Source organism: Mixophyes fleayi, chromosome 2 (assembly GCF_038048845.1).
Source record: "Mixophyes fleayi isolate aMixFle1 chromosome 2, aMixFle1.hap1, whole genome shotgun sequence".
Classification (NCBI taxonomy): domain Eukaryota; kingdom Metazoa; phylum Chordata; class Amphibia; order Anura; family Limnodynastidae; genus Mixophyes; species Mixophyes fleayi.
In genome coordinates, this window is record NC_134403.1 from 192,690,155 (window position 1) to 192,712,748 (window position 22,594).

At 40.5% G+C, this 22,594-nt stretch overlaps 1 protein-coding gene across 4 annotated transcripts in view; it reads right to left on the reverse strand.

The window, feature by feature from the left end:
- Positions 1 to 22,594, reverse strand: part of SPOCD1 (SPOC domain containing 1) — a 135,584-nt gene that overhangs the window by 107,038 nt on the left and 5,952 nt on the right. The gene's annotated exons all lie outside the window — the stretch shown is intronic.

Consider the following 22,594-nt stretch of genomic DNA (forward strand, 5'->3'; position numbering starts at 1 on the left):
GACTGCAGCGACCTGGCTGGATGCTAAGCGACAGAGCATTGACTCAAACACACGGCAGTTCATAGCACATCTAGGAAACATTTCCACACAGCAGTGGCAGAAAAGAAAAGTGGCGCAAGATGGAATCAGTTATGATTCATTTGAGCGCTCCACCCGTTCCTTGATTAACTGTGGTAATTCTACAGCTAATACATGGCGACGAGCGATGAACCCCACCGCGGGAGGCGTTCTTTTATCAGACCCAGACCAATCCAGGGTGCCAGACAATGCACTAAAAAGAGCCATTGTAATTCACAGCAAAGAGCAAGTTCATCAATGAGCTTCGAATCAGCCCCAATTCCCCAAAAATTATAATATAGTTAGGTACTTTTGACGCAAAGTGCAGATTACAAACACTTTGTGCAATATTGATGAAACACCAGCAAAGTGGAAGGTAATACATATACACGTCTATTTAGACATCCAGGCTTACATTATTTCTGCAAGCAACGTTGTTCTTTGTTAATAAAACTGTTGTCTTTATACCGTTCCAAAAAAAATAAAAAATATTCCTCCACCGTTCTTTGGATGTTGATAGTTGATAGTAGGATCAGGTGGCGTTACAGCAGAGGTGTCACTAATTCTGGTCAATATTTTTACAATAGACAAGACCAGGGGGTAAATGTATGAACCTCCGGATTCTTCAACTCCGGCGAGTTCAGCGTCTTCAGCGCTTAAATTTAAAGCGGCGCTGCCTTGTAAAGGGAAGTCTCCCTTTACAAGGCAGCGCCGCTTTAAATTTAGGCACTGAAGACGCTGAACTCGCCGGAGTTGAAGAATCCGGAGGTTCATACATTTACCCCCAGATGTCAAAATGTTGTACTGACTCATCTGCATCATCAATGGGTGTCTAAGATTTTTGCAAAGCACACAACAGTATATAGCACATGTAGGTAACATTGGCACACAGCGGTAGCTGAAAGGAAAAGTGGTGCAAGATGGAATTATCCTTGGGCCCTCCCACACACCCTTATGTTGGATCTTAAAAAGGACATGCACACTTTAACAAATCAAGCACTTCAGCAGGAGTGACACTTTTGAGGCTGATGTGCTTGGTTTGTTTGGGCCCACACAAAAAAACCTAACAATGGCCTTAGAGCACCTAAGGTAACAGTGCTGTTAATGAACACTACTGTGGCAAGATGTTGTTGTCATCATCCTCAGCCTCATCTGCACCCTCATCAGTGTGTACATCATCCTCACACATTATTAATTCACCAACGCTGGAATCCACCATTACAGAAGTCTCAGTATTTTAATGCAATTTGCAGGAAAGGCCTACCTCGTGGAAATTGGAAATCATTTTTATGAACATCATGTTTTCCACATTTTGAGGAAGTAGCCTCCTACGCCGATCGCTGACAAGGTTCCCCGGCTGTGTTGAAAACTCTTTCCGAGTACACACTGGAGGGTGGGCAGCTTAGGCACTGCAAAGCAAGTTGGTACATGGGTTTTCAAATTCCAGTATGTAAAGGGACTGTCTGATGTGTCTATTTCTATGCTGTCATGAAAATAGTCCTCCACCATCCTTTGGATGTTTATAGTAGGATCAAGTGGAGATACAGCAGAGGTGTCACGTTTTTTGGTCAATTCTTCTAGACCAGACCAGATGTCAAAATGTTGTGCTGAGTCATCTGCATCATCCCTGGGTCTCTTGGGAAAGCTAAGTTTTTTCATAGCAGCAGTTGAGTGAGAAACTGAAGGAGTAGACGCCGTCCTGTCACGTAACACTTGAGCTGTCATCTTGCTCACCAGGAGCTCCTTGCATCTCTTCAGATCTGGGTCAGTTGGAAATAAAGAGAAGACATAGCTCCTAAACCTAGGATCAAGCACAGTCGCCAAAATGTAGTGATCCGGGTCCCTAAATCTTGGCGTCCGACACCTGCTCTCCTTCCCAAGATACTCAAAGATTCCCTGGCGGTGTGGGATAAATTTACTGTAATTAGCCAAAACCTCACGGTACCTACCTCTAATATCTCGCTGACAACTGTGACAAAGCTTATCCCAGAGTTAAATTTAAATCGTTGGATTGAGAATGGGGCCAAGTTCTGGTCAGATCTACTCGAGGGGCAGGGACTTATGTCATTCTCGCAAATACGAGATAAGTTTCACCTCCCCGCCCAGGAATTCTATAAATATTTGCAGCTTAGACATTGGTTCTCTGCCCTTCCTGGTCAAGGTTTGGAAATGTCTTGTGCACCAGCCCTTATATACACGAGATTGACAAAGGGATCTAATAGAGCAGGTATTACCTTTTGGTATAAACTTCTCTTCCCAACCACATCAGAATCTAAGTCCAGTTCCCAAATTCAATGGGAAACAGACCTTAACATTACGCTCTCCACGGGTCAATGGAAGAAAATATTTATTAATTCTTTTCAAATGTCCAAATGTGTGAATCATTCGGAAATGATGGTGAAGTTAATTAACAGACTATACATTACGCCGACTCGTCTTCACAAAATGTGGCCCGCTCAATCAAAATTTTGTTGGAGACAATGTGGCTTACTAGGGGATATTATGCACATATTTTGGGGATGCCCTCTTCTTCGTCCTTTCTGGGAGCAGGTGTTTGAGTTTGCCAACAAGATCACCTCTCAAAAAATAGATCTCACTCCGGAAGTTGCTTTATTACATCATTTTCCACCTCAATTCCCTCTCCATGCTAGATATGTGTTTTGTCATATTTTGATAGCTGCCAGGGCAGCATTGGCTCAAAATTGGAAAACCCCCGTCCTGCCTACGTTAAGCAAAGTGATCACTAATGTACAGTTTAGCTTCGAGATGGAGACATGGGGGATGCCATACTCTTCATCCCCCTCATCACCCCTAATAAAGTGGTTTTCCTGGCATGTGTATACTACTGAGGGAGAGGGAGCAACCAGAACTCGTACTGATTCATTACTTCCTCTTTCACAGTTTACCTTGAATGAATCCTGGTCAGAACCCACATAATTTCCCGTTAGGATAAACCCAATAAGAGCTTGTCCTCTCTGCTGCAATAGGGGCCTATGCTCTTTATGCTTTTCTTGTATTGCATTACTGTTCTAATGACCTGTGAGTCTCCTCTATGTTAAGTATCGCGAATTTTGAAGTGCTGTAACGTGTTTACCCCACTATGTACCCCCCCCCCTTCCCCCTTCTTTTCTCTGGTCTTCCCTCCCCTTCCCCTGCTTTTTTTTCTGTATCCCTTTTATTTGTAAGAAAAATAAAACACTATTGAAGTTAAAATGTAGTGATCCGATTTCAAGATTTTGATAACTCTTTGATCCTGGCGAAGCAAATAAAATACTTGATCTACAAGTCCAATATACTTAGCTTAATTGCTTTGTTTTATCTCCTCCTTCAGTTTCTCAAGCTGTTTTTCCAAAAATCTAATGAAGGGAATCACTTGACTCAAGCTAGCAGTGTCTGAATTCACTTCACAGGTGACTACTTCGAATGGATTCAGCACCTTGCACAACATATAGTATTCTTCACTGCGCTTGACTAATATACATCCCCTTCCTTTCCCAATCTTATGGCTTGTGGAGTAAGGGTTTTCGCTGTTCCTCCATCCGCAGAAGCATATACAGGGTGGAATTCCACCTTGTCGCCACCTCTTGCTTCAGTTGGTGGCAGGGCAAATTAAATTGATCTTGTAGCTGCTGCAATGTCCTACATGCTGTTGCCGAATGCCGGTAGTGTCCAGATATTTTATGGGCTACAAACAGCATCTCCTACACGTCCATTTAATTTTTTAAAAAGCTCTGCACCAACAAGTTTATTGTGTGAGCAAAACAGGGAATGTGATAGAATTCACCCAGCTGTAATGCTCTCACAATATTGGTGGCGTTATCAGAAAATGACATATCCTGAGGAGAGTCCAAGCGGGATAAGCCATGTTACAATGGCATCCCTTAGTTTTTGTAACAGATTGTCAGCTCTATGCCTCTTAGTGAGGCCGATGCTACACAGAGTAGCCTGCCTCTGAAAAATGTGACGTACTTGGGTACATGCTGCTGCTGTTCCTGCTGGTGAAGGCGAACGACCAACCCAGTGGGCTATCACAGTCATATAATCTTTAGTTTGCCCAGTTTCGCTTGTCCACATATCTGTGGTTAAGTGTACAGTGGGTAGAATGGCATTTTGTAGCCCAATAATAACATTTTTACGAACTTTCTGCAAGAGGCCAGGAATAGCTTTTCTAGTAAAATGGTGTTGTGATGAAATTTGGTAACGGGGACACAAGAACTCAAGTAACTGTCTAAAACCAACTGTATTAATAGTGGATGTTGGACGCAGATCTAATACTAGCATAGTCACCATGGCGTCTGTGATCCGCTTTGCAACTGGGTGACAGCTTTCATACTTGCTTCCTCTTGCAAAGGATTGTTTAACAGTCAATAGTTGTAAACTACTAGTGGTCTTCTTCTTGGTCTGCTTCTGGGATGTAGATCCACCCCCAGCAGCAGCAGCAGCAGTGGGACTAACGCTCAAGAATTCTTCTGAGGAATCCAGGATAGTGGAGGAGTCATCTAGCCTTACGAACTTGGATGCAGGACTAACTCCGATCACTACTGAGGATATTGATGAGGACGGTGTTGTGGGTGTAGATTGCAGGTGTCGGGATCTAGCTAAGAGAAGGGACCTAGCTGATGATGGACTGCTTGCTGTTATTTTTTTTATCATAAGTTTTTGATTTTCCCAAGAGCTTGCCATGAACTCACTTCAAATGGCGTAACATGGATGAGGTTCCTAGATGGTTAAGGTCCCTACCTCTACTGACTGTGGCTTTACAATGCTACAAATGGCTAGACAACTGTTGTCAGGATTTGGGTAAAAATAATTCCACACATAAGAGGTATTATGCCCAGGTATGACAATGGCCTTCTTCTTATCAGATGCAAGAACTGCTTCCACTGGGGCAGGACTTACACAAACAACACAATCCTCATCAACATCCTAATTAGTGCCCTCTTCAGCTACACAAATATCCCCCTCATCCCGTTGCAACTCCAATGTGGCATCCTCAATTTGTGTATCACCGGCTACACTTTGGCTGTTCATGCACACATGTGCAGAAATGCTGAAAGGGGCCTTCTTTATGGGTACACTATCAGAAAGGTCAGGATTGTACATAGCACTCGTGGATAGACTCTCCTCAGGAATTTGTGTCATTTCTGAATCTGAACATACATTTTCCTCTAATGCCTTACTGTTTTATTCCAGCTCGGCTTTTACACGTAAAAGTATTTGGATACCACTTTTGGAGTCCGAATGATAAGGTCTTGCTTGTTCATGAGTGACTTTAAAAGAAGATGCCTCAGTGACAGTTGCAGAACTAGCACTCATAGAGAAAGGCGAAGGCCTCATTCTTTCTTTCCTTGCCACTGCGTGTGTAGAATGACATGTTGGCAATTTAATTAATTTTTTTTTCAGATAACTTTGCCTGGATTACAGGTCTTTCTTTTTTGACCAAGGTAAAAGGTGTTTTTTTACATTTTTGTCTCCCTGACTTAAAAACACTATGCACTTTAACATAGGCTTTAGCAGATGATGTAGAGAGATTACTATTAACATGACTGGTGCCAGCAACTGCTTGGTGCTCCTGGTCTTCTGTGTACTGCTGTGAATCCATTTTGATAACACAGTACAATGTGACTGCAGATTAAGAACAACACTGCCAGCCCTATTATTTGTATTTCAGCAATGACAGTTAGCAATGGAGCTCTCCTTTTTGTGTGTTACCTATATAACACTGTACAATGGGACTGCAGATTTAGAAGCCAAAGCCTGCCAGCCCTATTATTTCTATTTCATCAATGACAATTAGCAATGGAGCAATGGACCTCTCCCGAATGTCACTGGAGACTTTGAAGAACATTGCTACCTATCCTCTTTCTTTTCTACCTATGACGCTGCCCAAATGCACTAAAGACTGCCAAGAACCGTGCTACCCCTTCTGTGTCCCTTTGTGATATGGCGCTAGATCGCCATGGAGGGCGGTACTTATACCAATGGAACAGCATATTAGATACATGTTCTTATTCACTTATGAACCTCATTATCAACAATAGGACCGCCTCTCTCCAATGAATAGATAAGGAATTGAACCTCATACGGGAGAAATTAAAACCCATCGAACATCTTGAGGACTTAACAAACCTAGAGAGACTCACTACCAGCAAATTACTGAGTATTGAGGAGGACATAATTAAAATTAAGGAGAAAAAGTTTCAGAGGGATCTCAAGGATCTAGAACAAGGTTACCATACCCCTCCAAGAACCAGGGTGTCATTACCCAATCCATTGCAGCAGTCATTACCCAATCCATTGCAGCAGGGGAAAAAATCCAAACCACGGAATCTGAACACACAATGTTTGCATACGCTCATAAGGAAACCTTACCGCACACAATCACATAAGTCTCCACTCATCAAGCATCCACCCAGATACATAGACACGGATAGGGTTTACCAACCATTAGACCAACGGAATCTGGGACCAACCAGGGGTCCCACCACAGAGTCCCTTAGGAAAGCGAAACCCAATCACGAAGAGAATGTGAAAGAGGGATATAAGAGAGGTGTTAAGGAAGCACGCCATCTCCTCTCCCAGGACCAGTCCACATTATTGGACAAACTCAAACACATTGACTCACATCAGGTTAACACTGAACCAGAAGAGCCTTGTGCAGATGAATTGATTGATCATTTTTTAACATTAGCCCAGGGCACCACTCAAAAACCTATTAGCCCAGTGAGTATCAGAAAAAGAAAAGAAAGATCCCCGTCTCAAGAGGAACAAGGGGAGGAACAAAGGGACATAGAGAGAGAAGGAGCAAGGCCCAAAACCAAAGTAAAGAAATAAATACTGAAACCAAAATGGAAATAGGCACTGCTGGTATTTTCAATCTAAGCAGCGAAGAACTTACCAAACCTGAAACTGATCTCCTCAGTAAAGGCCTAAGGTCGGACCCAACAGGCCACTTAATAAGTTTGAGACTTACATAGTTTTTTCCCAAATACAAACCCACCCCGCCAATAGACACACCCAAATATGTTGAAGAGTTCCAACACACTAAACTTAAAAATAAGTCAACCTTTTTCCCTACGCACTGTAAAGGCCCCTATCTGGAAACCTTCCAGAAACTGGTAGAGAGCGACTTGGATAAGCTCAGTATCAAACCCAAGTTTAACTCACACAATATCACCAAACTAGAAAGGAAGGCTCTGAAGGACCTTCAGTGCAATAAAAGCATGGTTATTAAACCAGCTGATAAAGGGGGTGGTATAACTCTCCTTGACCGAACTACATACCTTACTGAATTAGAGACTCAGTTAAAAGACACCTCCACGTATAAAACCCTGCCTGGGAACCCAACACAGCAATACCAACAAGAACTTACCACACTTCTAAACGGAGCATTACAAAAGGGCATACTTACCAAATCAGAATATCAGTATCTACTAAATCAACACCCAAGGTTGCCGGTCATTTACTGTTTACCTAAAATACACAAGTCTCTCACCAACCCCACTCGGCCGACCGATCATTTCTGGCATAGAATCACTCACTACACACCTCTCTAGCTACATTGACACCTTCCTACAACCAGCAGTGATCAATCAAAGAAGTTACCTTAAAGACACCAGACATGTCTTACAGGTTTTACAAAACATAGATTGGAAGGATGGGTATCTACTCATGACATGCGATGTATGCTCTCTGTACACCATCATAGATCATAAGATAGGATGTGAATATGTACAGCATATCCTTTCCACAGTGACAGATATCCCCCCAGAGCAGATTCATCATGCAAGCCATCAATTTCACCTTGCACCACAATTATTTTTGGTTTAGTGGAGGCTACTATGAACAGGTTCGAGGAACTGCTATGGGCGCGAAATTTGGGCCCAGTTACGCGAACCTGTTCATGGCTCATTGGGAAAACATTACTATCTGGCACAACAACCCATATAGTCCATACATCTTGAGATGGCATAGATACATAGACGACGTCTTGTGTATATGGACGGGAACCATGGACATGCTCCAAGAGTTCCTTGGTTATCTCAACAACAATTACATCAACCTTCGTTTCACTGCCCAGATCAGCGATACTAGGGTGGAGTTCTTAGATCTAGACATAGCCATCTCAGACAATCATATTCAGACCAAGACTTTCCTCAAACCGGTGGACTGTAATTCTTACATTCCAGCAACGAGTGGCCACCTGAAAAGATGGCTTACCAACATACCAAAAGGCCAGTTCACCCGCATTAGACGGAATTGTTCTAACTTAACGTCATATGAGGATCAATCCAAAATTCTAAAAGAAAGATTCCTTGAACGGAACTATGACAGGGACACCATTAACGTGGCATTTGAGGAAGTCAAAGGGTTAGATAGGGAGACCCTCCTTCGATCCAAAACGTCCACCACAGATGCAGATGACTCATTACCACCAGCACTCATTACCAAGTACAGTTCCAATCATAAGGAACTCGAAAAGATTGTATGGAGACATTGGCACATATTGCAGATGGATGACCATCTGAAGTACATTCTTCCAGAACACCCAAAGATCATTTACCGGAAATCTGACTCCCTCAATACAAAGTTAGTGAAATGCTGCATCCCCACCGCAAAGGGAGAACAAAAACAAAGCTGGCTCAAAGAGAATAGTGGGGGTTTCTATTTTTGCCATAGGTGCCAGGCTTGCACTATGACCAATCAGAGGGGAATGAAACCCATTACCACCTTTAGATCCCACATCACAGGGGAGTCCTTTCAAATCAAAACCAAGATAACATGCGATACCATAGGTGTGGTCTACTTACTGGAGTGCCCCTGTGGCCTCCAGTATGTGGGACGCACCATTCGGAAACTGCATGTCCACTCTGAGCACATACGAAATTTTAAAAAACAAGTCAGAGAACCACACCGTATCTGCCCACTTTCTTAAATACCATAACCACGACCATACCACTCTAAAATACACAGGGATCTGTAAAGTCACAAAACCTTGGAGAGGTGGAGACTATGTATCACTTATTTCAAAGGAAGAAGCCAGGTGGATTTTTTATCTAAAAACCCTGACTCCAAAGGGACTTAATATAGATTTTGATTTGGGATATTTTTTGAAATCATAAGACTCCCTTTTTCCCCTTTTCCACCTTGCGTTTATCCCGCTCTTCCATCCACCCCCATATCGGGTTGTACAGCCACCATACAGGGCTTATTGCCCCAGGATTAGCATATACACTGTTCATTCACAGTCAGATTCACACTGTATTCCCAGCGTGAAACAGTATGCAATTCTGATGTACATCACATTGTTCATTTTTTTATATTATTTAGAACTACCCGGAAATGTATATTGTTCTAGTGGCTGCAAGTGGTTTTTTAACATATCCGTTGTTTTCGGAGTAACATTTACTATCAAAGGCAATTGCATGTATGGTACTAGACACCATGTTAATAACAGACAACTCTTTATCAGCTATGTATTTTACTTTATTTTACTTTATTTTGTAAACAACTGACAGCCATTCATTGTCTGAACACAATCCAATTACCAGGCATTCATATTTCATTGTTACCAGCTGAGCCTCCGGCCAATTAAGTGAAATTGTTGCCGCCCAATTGAAAATATCCGGACTTTATATAAACTGGAAGAAAGACCAGTTCCACCATAACAATCCCTGAGGAAGCTCACTGCCTTTTGGCCACGAGCGAAACGCGTTGGTTGATAACACTACCACCTACTGATTCAGCACTGTCAAATGCTCAACATCTTTATTCTAGCATGCTAGATCACCACCTCCAGTCTACTAAGTACGCAACCGCTGTCCGCGAGGAATACTAAGAGCGTGCAGGCTGTGTGTCTGCGTCCTGCACCACTATATAAACCAGAGGCAGGAGACGCCGTCACACTGTAGGAGGGACCCCCGCCCAACGGATATCTACTATCAAGAGTTACCAAGTAAGTCACCTTGGATTTTCTATAGACTATTTGGGATAATCTCTTTATATTGGACAATTCCTTCACCATCGCCACAATGTACATGGCCTCTAGGTCCACTTAGTGCAATTATTCAAGTGTCAGTACTCTTTTGGGACATCTGACTCATTTTGATTTGCTACTAATCAACAAAGTTAAAAGGGCATTTGTTTACATTGCCATATCGGACATTCCACAATACGGTTACAATACCCAGTGGACAATTGATGTGTATGGATTGATATGGTTCAATTTCATCATTTGTTTTTATTTGCTTTTTGCTTGTTTCACATATCGTTTACCAAGTGCAAATGTCAGTTTATTTTGTTTCCGGCCGGAAAACTTACTGTATACATTATGTTGCAATAAATAACATTAACCACCAACTTTGCTATACATGCTATACCTTCTAGCGCCCAGAACCTGATATACCACGTTATCTGAACATCTTCAAAATATAGTTTCTCATTTATAACTTAAACACACAGTTCCTCTTTCCAAATTTTCAATATAAGGATATATATATAGTGGATGGATAATCTGGACTACTTGCTTCAAAAATATCCATTTGACTCCTAAATGCAGTTTGTTCTGATTTTGCTTCATAGGGCTTTTGAGAAATGTATAACCCGTACTGACTGCATTTTTCGTAGTGATCTCCTGATTCTAGTGAATGCAATGTAGGCAACACACCACAAGCACATGTAAAGCTACCTGTGAGCACAAGCAAAGAACTGTTGAGAGAAAGATGATTCCATTTCTGTTGTCACAGCTCAGTATTTTGCTGGATAACAGCTGGATAATTCATATCCTGTGATGGGATTGCCTAGCAAAGCCCACCACGGATGTTGCCAGATGTTCATGGAAAATCTATTCAAATATCTATATTTTAGCATACCAGCTTATGGTATAACAAATGGAGGTCATTCTTAACATTATCCCATGGAACTAAACTTAATCATGATTTTTCTAGGACACCTAGAACCTGGAACTTAGATAGAGAATTCTTCAGAAAGATAGAGAGCCCTACTCAAACCTCAGGCAGATATTTTCCACAGTCATTCTAGAATTTTTCCATAAGCTAACTCAGCCTTCTTTGCTTGTCATACTTCTCTGGTATGTTCCATGGAGCTTTGAAGTTTATAGCTGACCCTAGAGTTCAGGTCTGAGAATGCCTTAATGGTTCTGGGTCCATAGGACCTTGTACATTTGCCACTTTTGATTGCCTGGTTTACTTTCACATAAAGCATAAAGAAAAGCAGCTATTGAAAAGTTTGTATAGAATGAAACTATCTCAGCCTACAGCTATTTTCTAAATTACGTTAGACATTTAAATTATATGAGCTTAGGGCCAATGGAACCATTAGGTGAACCTAGGTGGTTGCCTAGTGCTCCAATTTTTAGGGGAAGCCTAAAATACTGAATGAGTGACATAATCTAACTCATCCAGTGTTTTTAATGCCCCTGCGTTGCCCCAACATAAAGGGGAGGTAGCCAGCAGCTTTTAGCTGCTGCTGCTCCATGTCAGTGTTATGGTAGAAGTGTGACATCATAGCTAACTTATGTCACAGCCAAATGCCACACACCCAGTCTAAGGATGCCGACCCCACTTCGTAAGTTGGACGCAATTTACGATTACAGTGCAAGAGTAAACTGCATCCCGCAAATTACTTAGGATTATGAGCAGCAAGTATTTTTAAATATAAAGACTCAGATACACTTTAAGCATAAGGCCACTAAATAGATATTAAAAAAAAACCAGTAGGCCTCACCTACAGTTTAATGAGCACCAGTGCTGCCAAAAAGCATGGAGTCCACCTGAATTTACTAGTACCAACACTAGGTTTTGCTAGCAAGGGCTGGAGGCACAATAGCAAAGCGGTAACCCCACCACCCCCAGGCGTAACCAGCCCTCTTCCAACAGCTCTGGTGCAGTGGGCGCAGTTAATAGTATAAAATTGATTTATTTATTTATAAAGAAAAAATATACGTTGTGCACAACAGGTCCCAGTATGGCCATGCTGTCATTATGTGTATGGGCAGGCTGTAAATTGTAGTACTACAAGCTTAGTGCAACAAGTTCAGATCTAGGCCTGTGGACCTAGGCCTTGCAAGAAAATATTCTTTGATCAGTGAAATCTCATTTATGTGATTTATTTTAAGTGCAATTATTTTAGTGCAAGAGCTGGGGTCAGAGTTATCAAGATCACTGCCCGCACAGTCATAATCCAGTAACCATCACCTCTCTGAGCTGATAATCTTTTTATTTATAATTTCACGTCCATCAGGATAAGCCATGTGTTGCTGGAACATCTAATATAAGAACAAGCTCTTACTTTAGACACCAAGGCTGTCATCCAAATGCTCTACTGGACAGTTGCCAAAATTTGTATATGAATTCTAGAGAAAATTACCCACTAGGCAGTATTATATGTAACATACATCATACAGATATAAATCACTAGTGTTTTTTTATTAAAAAAAAAAAGCTGTTTATCACAGAGATAGAAAATCACTTATTGACACAATCTATCATTAAAATATCGCCAGGGCAACTGAGCAATACTCAAATGCCTTAGTGATACTGGCCCAAAGCAGTAAGGGATAACTTACCATTTTGCCAGTTCAAGGAATATGCACATGTGTGACCCAGCTAGCCGGAATGCACGTGCGCAGACTTGGGTGGCTCACATATATTCCTTTAATACAGATATGATCTGGTAGAGGTCAGAGAGATGAATCCTTATCTGCAGGCAGCACGGTGGCTTAGTGGTTAGCACTTCTGCCACACAGCACTGGGGTTATGAGTTTGATTCCCAATCATGCCTTATATATGTGGAGTTTGTATGTTCTCCCCATGTTTGTGTGGGTTTACTCCAGGTGCTCCGGTTTCCTCCCTCACTCGTAAAACATACTGATAGGTTAATTGGCTGCTATTAAATTGCCCTTAGTCTCTCTCTGTCTGTGTGTGTGTATGTTAGGGAACTTACATTGTAAGCTTCAATGGGGCAGGGACTGATGTGAATGAGTTCTCTGTACAACGCTGCGGAATTAGTGGCGCTATATAAAGAGATGATGATCCTTGACACATTTTGCAAGTGGCCAAGAGGGGTAAAAACTTTAGTTCTGGGTCTGGCACTCACTGGCTCAAGCTGAGACCCAACATACTGCAAGTAACTAGGTTTAGTGACATCCTTCAGTTGTTCCCTTTTATCACATTATTCACCAATATACAACTTCAGCTATAAGTAACAGACCTTTAACAACCTTTACAGAATAAATTCCAATCTATTTTCACAATTAAAGCAGCATATGCTTAAACACCAATAATAGGGGAATTTAACAAGGCTGGAATTAATTAGCCAGGGAAATTCAGCGGGGTGTCCTTGTTTCCCACTGTATGCCCTTGTCCTTGATAAGGTTTTGAAATTAGAACAATCCTCTCTCTCTCTTCCTATCTCTCGGGAGCAGAGCTTTGAAAGGTAAATCCTACAGAGCAGTGTATGCAAATCTCCCATAGCTTTGAAAGTGATTTCATTCTGACATATGCAAAAAGAAACTCTTTCAAGCATCTCACACTTTATCCTCAATGATTCTCATCATCTTGACATATATTTAGGCTTTAAAATTAAGTAGAAAAAAGGTGTCTTGTGGATCTATTAGATGGTAACCTCCATTTCTCCTCTTTATGTTGCTACAACACACCAGCATTACTCTGACATATACATTAATATCAGCCAAATGTATTGTGGAGTCAGACATCACCAATTAGTCTAGATGAAATTAAAAACATAATGTGACAGCAAAACCTAAGCACTTTTTTACAAAATATTGCTAAACCACTTCCTCTGCTGGTTATTTCCAGTGATGCTGTACTAGTTTGTTCACAAATACATTTTTATGCAATGAAGAAATGCCAAATTTGTTACAGGGAAATTCTTTTTCTTCATCAGTGAATTTGAATCTGTTTGCGACACCTGAATTTAGAGTTTAACATAACTTGTACTTAAGGCCTCTTGTGCCTGAAAAAGTGGTACGAGGCATTGACATGAAGTTCAGTACAAGTCTAACTAGACCATATCTCTGCTCCCCGAGGACTTGTTACTGAAGGCTGGCTGTAAGTATATATGCTGTCATCAGCATCTTTACTGTTAAAAATAAAATAAAGTTTTTTTGTTTTTTTTTAAATAAGGTCCCCAACCCCCCAAATGACTAATCTGTACCAGCACTATAACCTGCTCGTTGACTAGGGGGTCAACGAGCATGGAGCAAAAGAGGTAACCAGCAGCAGGCTTTGTCAGACTGGGGTGATCACACCATAACAAAGAAACCCACAGCGTTGGGTGCTCCCATCATAATGTGAACCAGCTCCAGCCGTTTATCAATAGTGGCTGAAGCTCCTAGGGGAATCTTGGCCATGAAAAACTAGTGCCCCTCCAGGGCAAACAGTCGGTGCTGAATAGTACTGGGGTTCTTTCTAGATTCCCTTGGTAATAGTTATTAGTAAAAAAAAAAAGATTAAATACTATTGTGGTACTGTAAGTCTAAACAAGCCCTGGCAGCCATTGACTGCTTTGGAATGCTGGCACTTGCAAAACTACAATTGCCAGCATGCCCATGCTGAACCTTGTGAAAAGTGTTAGTATGCCCGGCAGCCAGAGCCCGCTGGAACAGTTAGTTCAACAAAAGTATATAAGAGAAACATAAATGCAGACAATATTTTTAAAACATTTTTATTAAAATAAAAATGCCTGCAAACCCCTTATTTGCCTTTTTATTACACACCGAAATCCAAAGGAAATATTTGTTCCTGATGTAGCCCGTATGGTAAAAAAAGAAAAAAACATAACATGTGGACGCAAATTGCTTCCGGCAGAGCCACAAGAATTATTAGGGAATTATTGGTATTACGATCTTCATGTCCCACTTGGCTACCACTGAATGCTGATAGATCCTACATACTTTTTAAGAAAAAGTTATTTAGCTATGTAACCCTTATTGTGTGGTGAGCAGTGTATACTCGTTATTAATGGTCAGAAGTAAGTAGTAACCCCAAATCAGCCGGTGTACATGCATACAATAACCTACAAAATAGCTTTGTAAACACAGAAGAACTGCCGGGGATGGCTAAACAATTATAACAGACACCATAATTGGATCCTGAGCAAATGGTTTTAGGACCACTGAGTAAACAGTTACTTTTTATACAGACTACAAAGCTCTTTTTCAACAGAAAGGAGAGCATCAATAAAGCATACTCCAAACTGTGCAGGAAAGTCCCATTTTGAGGAGAACATGCTGCCAATTGGTACCTTTGTCCATACTGCCAGGAAGTTGGGGAGGTTTGCTCACCATGTTTAGGAGGTATGTCCTGCTCACCAATACAAAGATCTTTTTAATGGGCAGTGGCTGGTGTGCGTCAGAAGTGTCAGGCATGGCCCTGGGGAATATGATACAACCTATGCCCCAGTTTGGACTGTAGCTAATGTTGGGGGTATTATCTACATACTTCCTTGAGGCACTGTGCCTTATTCTGCACTGTAACAATTCAGTAGATAATGGTCAGGGGGTGCAGGTATTCTATAAGTTCAATCAAATCAGACTTTAACTTCAAATTTATTCTAGAAGACAGATAGAAACAATAAATAAATCATACAGATATCATGCCCGCTTGCCAGGGAAAGAAAATATGGCCTATGATTGTATTAGGAATTAAATTCATCTCTGAATATAATTGCTTCATCTCTTCTTCCAAAACCTACAGAAACCATCTGTGACTACTTCACATTAAATTAAGAACTGGGTAAACTACAAGTTCTGCATCACTGTTCACAAGAATTAGCACAAATTGCTGTGATTTTACCATGACAATTTGCTAGTAAAATGTGGGGGTGATAAGCATAGATATTGGAACATTGCAAAAGTATGAGATCTATTACGACATTCAGCGACAGAAAACAATATGCAATTAAATATGCACTGAAATTAACTTGTCACTATGCATACCTCTGTGTCCAACTAAAATGTGCATACATTTGGCCAGTTGAAGTTAATATAATTTATATTTGCATGACCTTTTCTGTAATGCGCAGCTGAGTAAATGATGAACTGGCTGCCTCATTCTGCTGTTGAGTGCATGTGTATGAGTGTGTTATCTATCACTTTCATTTGCAAAGTTAGCAGAGAAAACACAAACAGTTCTTCCATTTGTAAAGTATCAAACAGATGGGGGCTCTTCCATAGTGCATTATCCAAGTAAAAAGATTTTATTAAAAACAGAATATACACGCACCAGATGGACCAAAAAGTCAGCACCGATGATTTGAATGGTTTGAGGAATCAGTGGGAAATAGATATTGGCTCTTTATCAGACAAGGAGTGGGGAATGGTTACAGACAGTACTAACGGTTATACTTCGTCATTACAATTTCAACAAATACAGGTGTTTATCCTACACAGGGCTTACTTTACCCCTATTAGACTGGCAAAATTTCATCCGGATGTTACCCCTAACTGCCCGAAATGCAATTCGGTGAATGCTAACTTTTGGCACCTTCTATGGGAGTGTCCATGTATACAAATATTCTGGCGCAGAGTTAGGCGATGTATCCGGATTACTGGAATTGAAGTGCCTCTTCGTTCACCGCCCACTTGTCTCTTTGTGCTCCGTTTGAAGGGTAAAGTTAATAAAGTGACAAAAATGTACATTTCACAGTTATTGATGTTGGCTAAGGTCTGTATAGCGAGGCTGTGGTTGGCACCGACGAATCCCACGGTTAAAAATTGGAAGACACTGGTTAATACCACCATAAGGCACGAGAGATTTGTCTATACTAGCAGACAGGCTCTGAAGAAATTTGAGAATATATGGTACAGATGGTTAGAGTCTCCATTCTATCCTGTGTCATCTAGTTCAGATGCTCCGAGTACTTAAATGTATGGCTCCCGCAATTCTTATAATAAATATCCATAAAGTCCATATGGTAAACCCTGCATGTGTAACATACCTTTGTATGAGCATTTATGATGTATGATCCTCAATGAGTATAGCAAATATACTGTTATTATGCTTTACTGAAATCTTGTAAATTGCGTCATTTAATTCTGATGTGTATGCGATTATTTTTCTTTTCTTATTGTTGTTTGGTATGTTTGTATCTTGAAAAATTCCAATAAAAATACTGGATTTAATTAAAAAAAAAAAAAAGTCAGCAACCAAGAACGGCTACATTCTATTACTTGCCAATGATACATAAGCAGTTGAATCCCCCGAACGTCCGATAGTGTTGGGGATTGAGTCTCTTACTGCACATCTTTCTGAGTTTATAGATCATTTTCTAAAAAAGTATGTTGTAGATTTGAAATCATATTTAAAAGATTCTACCCATGTACTTCAGGTGATAAGGGCTATCAAATGGCAAGCAGATTATATTTGGTGTACTAGCCATGTGCAGTCTCTTTATAAAGAGGGGTAAAAGCAGTCAGAGAATGTCTGCCCCCATCTGTTTGATACTTTAGGAATTTATTGAACCGTGGAGACCGGGCTGTTGAAGGGGAGGACGCGCAGACTAGTGACTGCTAGTGCTGACACTGTTTGTGTGTGTGCTGTTTATGAAAGAACACCAGTTACGGACAATACCAAGTACTTTTTTACCTTTACACCTAGATAGGTGTTGAAACAGAATTGTGTTTAAGCGCACTGTGTTTATTTCTACTAAGTTCTTCCTTTTGACCAGGCCATGCCATTTGGAAAAATAGGAATGCACATTGACATCAGAATGGCAACATTTTTGCATTTGATCTGGTTGAGCATAGGTTGACCTTTATTAGTAGTCCTGTTCCTTTTCATGAGATATAAAGAATTATAAACAACTACAACACAGTACCTTCTGCCTGGTATTAAATGCAGAGAACATTCTAATCAATAATATACAACACAGCAAGCATCCTAGTGATATCTATACACTAGAGAGCAGTGACCATTATACAATACAGGTAACATGAAAATAAGAAATATACAATACAGAGAACATTCTAGTGACCGCTACACACTACAGAGAGCATTTTCTGTATAGTGCTATGTAATATAAACAGCGCTATACATTAGAGAGCATTCCATTGATCGCTATACCATGCAGAGAGCATCTTAGTAACCAATAAACAAAGAATAAAAACTGAGGGCTGGATAAGACCGAAGGGAATTTAAAGCATTGCTGTATCTTTAACTGGAATTATCCTCTGGAGATTGATAGTTAACTATTGGGAGTCCGCCCATCTGGTGTCATAGGAGAGGGGGGCAGAGGCTATCAGTGGGATGGGCGGAGAGTTATTCAGTCTCTTCAGATCTGGACGTTGCCCACCCGCCCTCCCTGGTTGTTGGTTCTTGAGAGTACGAGAAAACGACTGGATGCTGTTCAGGATGGGGCTCAGTTACTGGCAGCTGACATGGCTGTTCGTGTCCCTGGATGGAGAGTGGCCGGAAAATGCAGTACAGTCGACGGCCAGTGGTTTGGGCGCACATTTACGGTATTGGGCATGATGAACCCGCCTCTCTTTGAGTGAATCGGCTATAGTCTCGGTACAGGTACCACCCTTGTGGGTTGCCCTGTAGTTGCTTTCCGTCTAGCCCAGAGGATGGACGGGTTCTGTAAAATTGGGACGAGGTGTCCCGTCAAGGTAGATATGTGCGCCCAGCGTGTGATTGACTGTTCCCCAGATGATGAGGTACCAATGGCTAATGCTGGGACAGTTGGGTTTTACCTGGCAGATGTCCGACTGACTGATTTATTCTCTACCACATTTAAATAAATCATTTAATTTTGCCACGCTCAGGTCTCGTGTTGTTATTTAAGGTGATAGTTAACTAAGAGTAAGAAGGTAAAGGAGGTCAAGATATCAGACATAAACCTTTTATATTCTAGCAAACTCTATGCAATACAAATAATCTTTATAACCAATATAGAGAGCATCTTATGTTAAATGTAACACATACATAATTCTAGTGACCTATATATCTTTTGATAGATCCTGAAACCCCAATCCCCTTACCACTCACTAACAGCAACAACACTAAGGGCTTGATTCATGTCCGAACAGAACATACACCTATGTTGCATGTTTAAAAGAGCACGTAACCTAAATCTTAGTTCTGCCTAAACAGTACTTGCCGTAAGTAGGACTTCAGTATACACACATCCATTAAAAAAAACAATAAATGTTCACATCAGAATGCATAAAACTTTTATTTTATCAAAATTTAAATAACTGTTAACAGTATAATCATTTATAAAAATAAAAAAAATATATAATTTTTTATATTAATTACATAAATAAAGAAACTATCAATGCATACTGTACATACAATGCATTTTTATATTATATTTTTGTGGTATAAGTTTTTCTGTTTTAATTCAAAGCCTATGCCATGTCAGCCATCACTATCAGTAGCCTTTAACACCTGACTTGTAGTCAGTGCAAAAGATATGGCTGAAAACAAGCGTACTTCCAATGAACACAGGACTTGAATCAGCCACATCTGGGTTGGAACGTCCTTCCTGTACATTGCCTACATTAGTCTAGCCCTTCCCTTCCCCATTCCGCCTCTCAAGTCATAGACAGCCGTAACTCTCAGGTGCGTGCTGAAATGAATTGCATGACATTTTATTCATTAGCGTAATGTCCATTTCTGGGCATGCGCAGAGCTATTTCACACTGTTGCATATCGTATGCAAAAGCAATTGGGCCATAAGCAGTACCTTTTAAAAACAAGTCAAGTTCTGGCTCACACTGGTTTATATTGTTACCGTTTGCGTTTTTTCATAATATGTGCTTATATTTATACAATTTTAAGCAGCATCACCTCTTTGTCTTTGATTTAATGGGCATATCTTTGTTTCCAGTACAGGGTAAGGGTGGTAGGAACATATCCTTTATACTCTTTGACACTGAAAACAGTATTTAACATCTATATAATTAGAATCAGAGATAGTGTCTATCAGACTCTGGGAGAGGATTCTAAAAAGTACATTATCTTTCTGGAGATCATACAGTACTACCACTACATGGGTGAAATGATGGCAAATTGATATAGGATTACTAGATCTTTTATAACCATCATATTACAGATAGGAAATTACAGTCTCACATTCTACTATGTAGTGTTTTGAGATCTCTATGATTTTAGGTGGTAATTTATAGACACCACAATATATTTTCTTTTCAAGTAGATAATATGATATCTGTCACCTTGGCGTAGAGAGGGTATTATGTCCCTCAATATCTTCTTTAATAGGTGTATAATACTATAAACCCATGATATTTATCTTATTTACATTACAATAGACTTTGCTGATTCTCTACTTGAGACATTATAGACCTCTGTACTATAAGGGGTCAATATAAGTTATACCACAACTGAGACCTCTGTACTATAAGGGGTCAATAAAAGCTACATCCTATTTGGCCCATGAATACTTTTATGCTCTCTGCTGGTCATCTTTTGCGTGGTTGAAACAAAAAATATTTTAAAAAATTTTCACTGATTTATGTTTAATTCACTTATTTTGTTATTTTAATATTTCGCTTCTAAATGAATGAGGACTTGATCATCATTTATAGAGATATGTTTTTTACTTAATAGTACTAATAAAGGTATTTACCCGAAAACAACGAATTTTAATATAAATAGATGGATAGGAGTGCTCCAATGGTCCATAGCTTTCCTCTTGTTTTCCCTTCTTATACTGTTTAAATGGAAATAGCACCCCCTCATCTTAATATTGTCTGTGATATGAGAATGAGGTATATCCCAACCCTGTGCGGACAACTTCCTTCCTTTTTCACTGCGTACATTCACTACATAACACTGCACCACTTCACAATATCACATGTGCCCCTTCACAATGTTCCCCTTCCCGATATCACAATCTGCCCTTTAACAATACCACACTGTGCCCCTTCTCAATTTCACTGTGTCCCTTCTCAATATCACCCTTTTCAATTTCACTCTGTGCGCCTTCTCAATATCACACTGTGCCCCTTCTCAATTTCACCCTGTGCTCCTTGTCTATTTCACTCTGTGCCCCTTGTCTATTTCACCCTGTGCCCCTTGTTTATTCACTCTGTGCCCCTTGTCTATTCACTCTGTGCCCCTTGTCTATTTTCTCTGTGCTCCTTGTCTATTTACCCTGTGCCCCTTATCTATTCAATCTGTGCCCCTTGTCTATTTCACTCTGTGCCCCTTCACAATTTCACCCATTGCCCTTGTCTATTTCACCATGTACCCCATGTCTTTTTCGCTCTGTGCCCCTTGTCTTACCTTTTACTTACCCTTCTTTCTTCTGTCTTCTGTGTTCTCCTCGGTCTTCTATCCTCAGGCTCCACACTGCCCTGCTCTTCACTGAAAATGTTGGGTGTGACGACGACACAAGTGAGAATGGAGCAGGGAGGAGGGGAGGGGACAGGAGGGCACCTGGGGCTGTAACTGGGTTTTTTTTTCTTGGTTGGCAAACAAACGGGTGGTGGCAGAAAGAAGGGAGCATTTGGCGCCCTCCCCCCCTCTGCTCTGCCTACCCCACCAGCCCTGGCCACAGCATCCGTGTGATCACCGGGGCAGTTTGGGAACCGCTGCGCTAGATTATAGGTCGCTCACAGAGCTCTGCAAAGTGCATCTCTCTACGTCAGCTCAAATATAAAATAAAACAGTGAAAAGAGTGAAAACTCAATGCATTCAAATGAAGTACCATTCTTATCAGTAGGGCTGCAGATATTAAGAAAGGTAGGACAATCTCTTCTTTTCAACTGTTTGCCTAAGTTGCTTTAGTAAATAAATAAAAAATATATATATTTTCCACTATTGCACCACTTCCCTAAAACTGTACAGTCTTGGGTTATAAAGTAATCAATGGTATTTGCACACCAGTAAAAAATGGCAGTACAGGGGCTGATCACTTCTTTGTATTTTTTTAAACTTTTTGGGGGATATTATGTTGATAACACATAGTACCATAGGTCACATTTATTACAGCATATAAACACATGTTCTGACACTTGGGACACTTGCTAGCCCATCAGATCATCTAATTCATGCAGGAAACACTTGTGATCATGTCACTGATGTTTAATTGAGAAACAATTATGGTGCATGGGGAATGTGATCTACATGAGACTATTTTAGCCATGTGTCTAGGAGGATACTTTGTGATATATTTTCTAAACTGCGGGTTTGAAACAGTGGAGATGTTGCCTATAGCAACCAATCAGATTCTAGCTGTCATTTTGTAGAATATACTAAATAAATGATAACTAGAATCTGATTGGTTGCTATAGGCAACATCTCCACTTTTTCAAACCCGCAGTTTAATTAATATACCACTTTATCTCTATTTACATGCGAGCCTATTACCTTTTTGCCAACTAACGTACAATTTTTACCTATGTCATCCTAAGTCTGTGGGAGTCATCAACGTAAATATAATGGTGATATAACCTGAAAAATTTAAATGGAATAAACCTGAAATGTAAGTGCAACTTTAGTACTTTCTTACTAATTTTATTTGTCCTTAA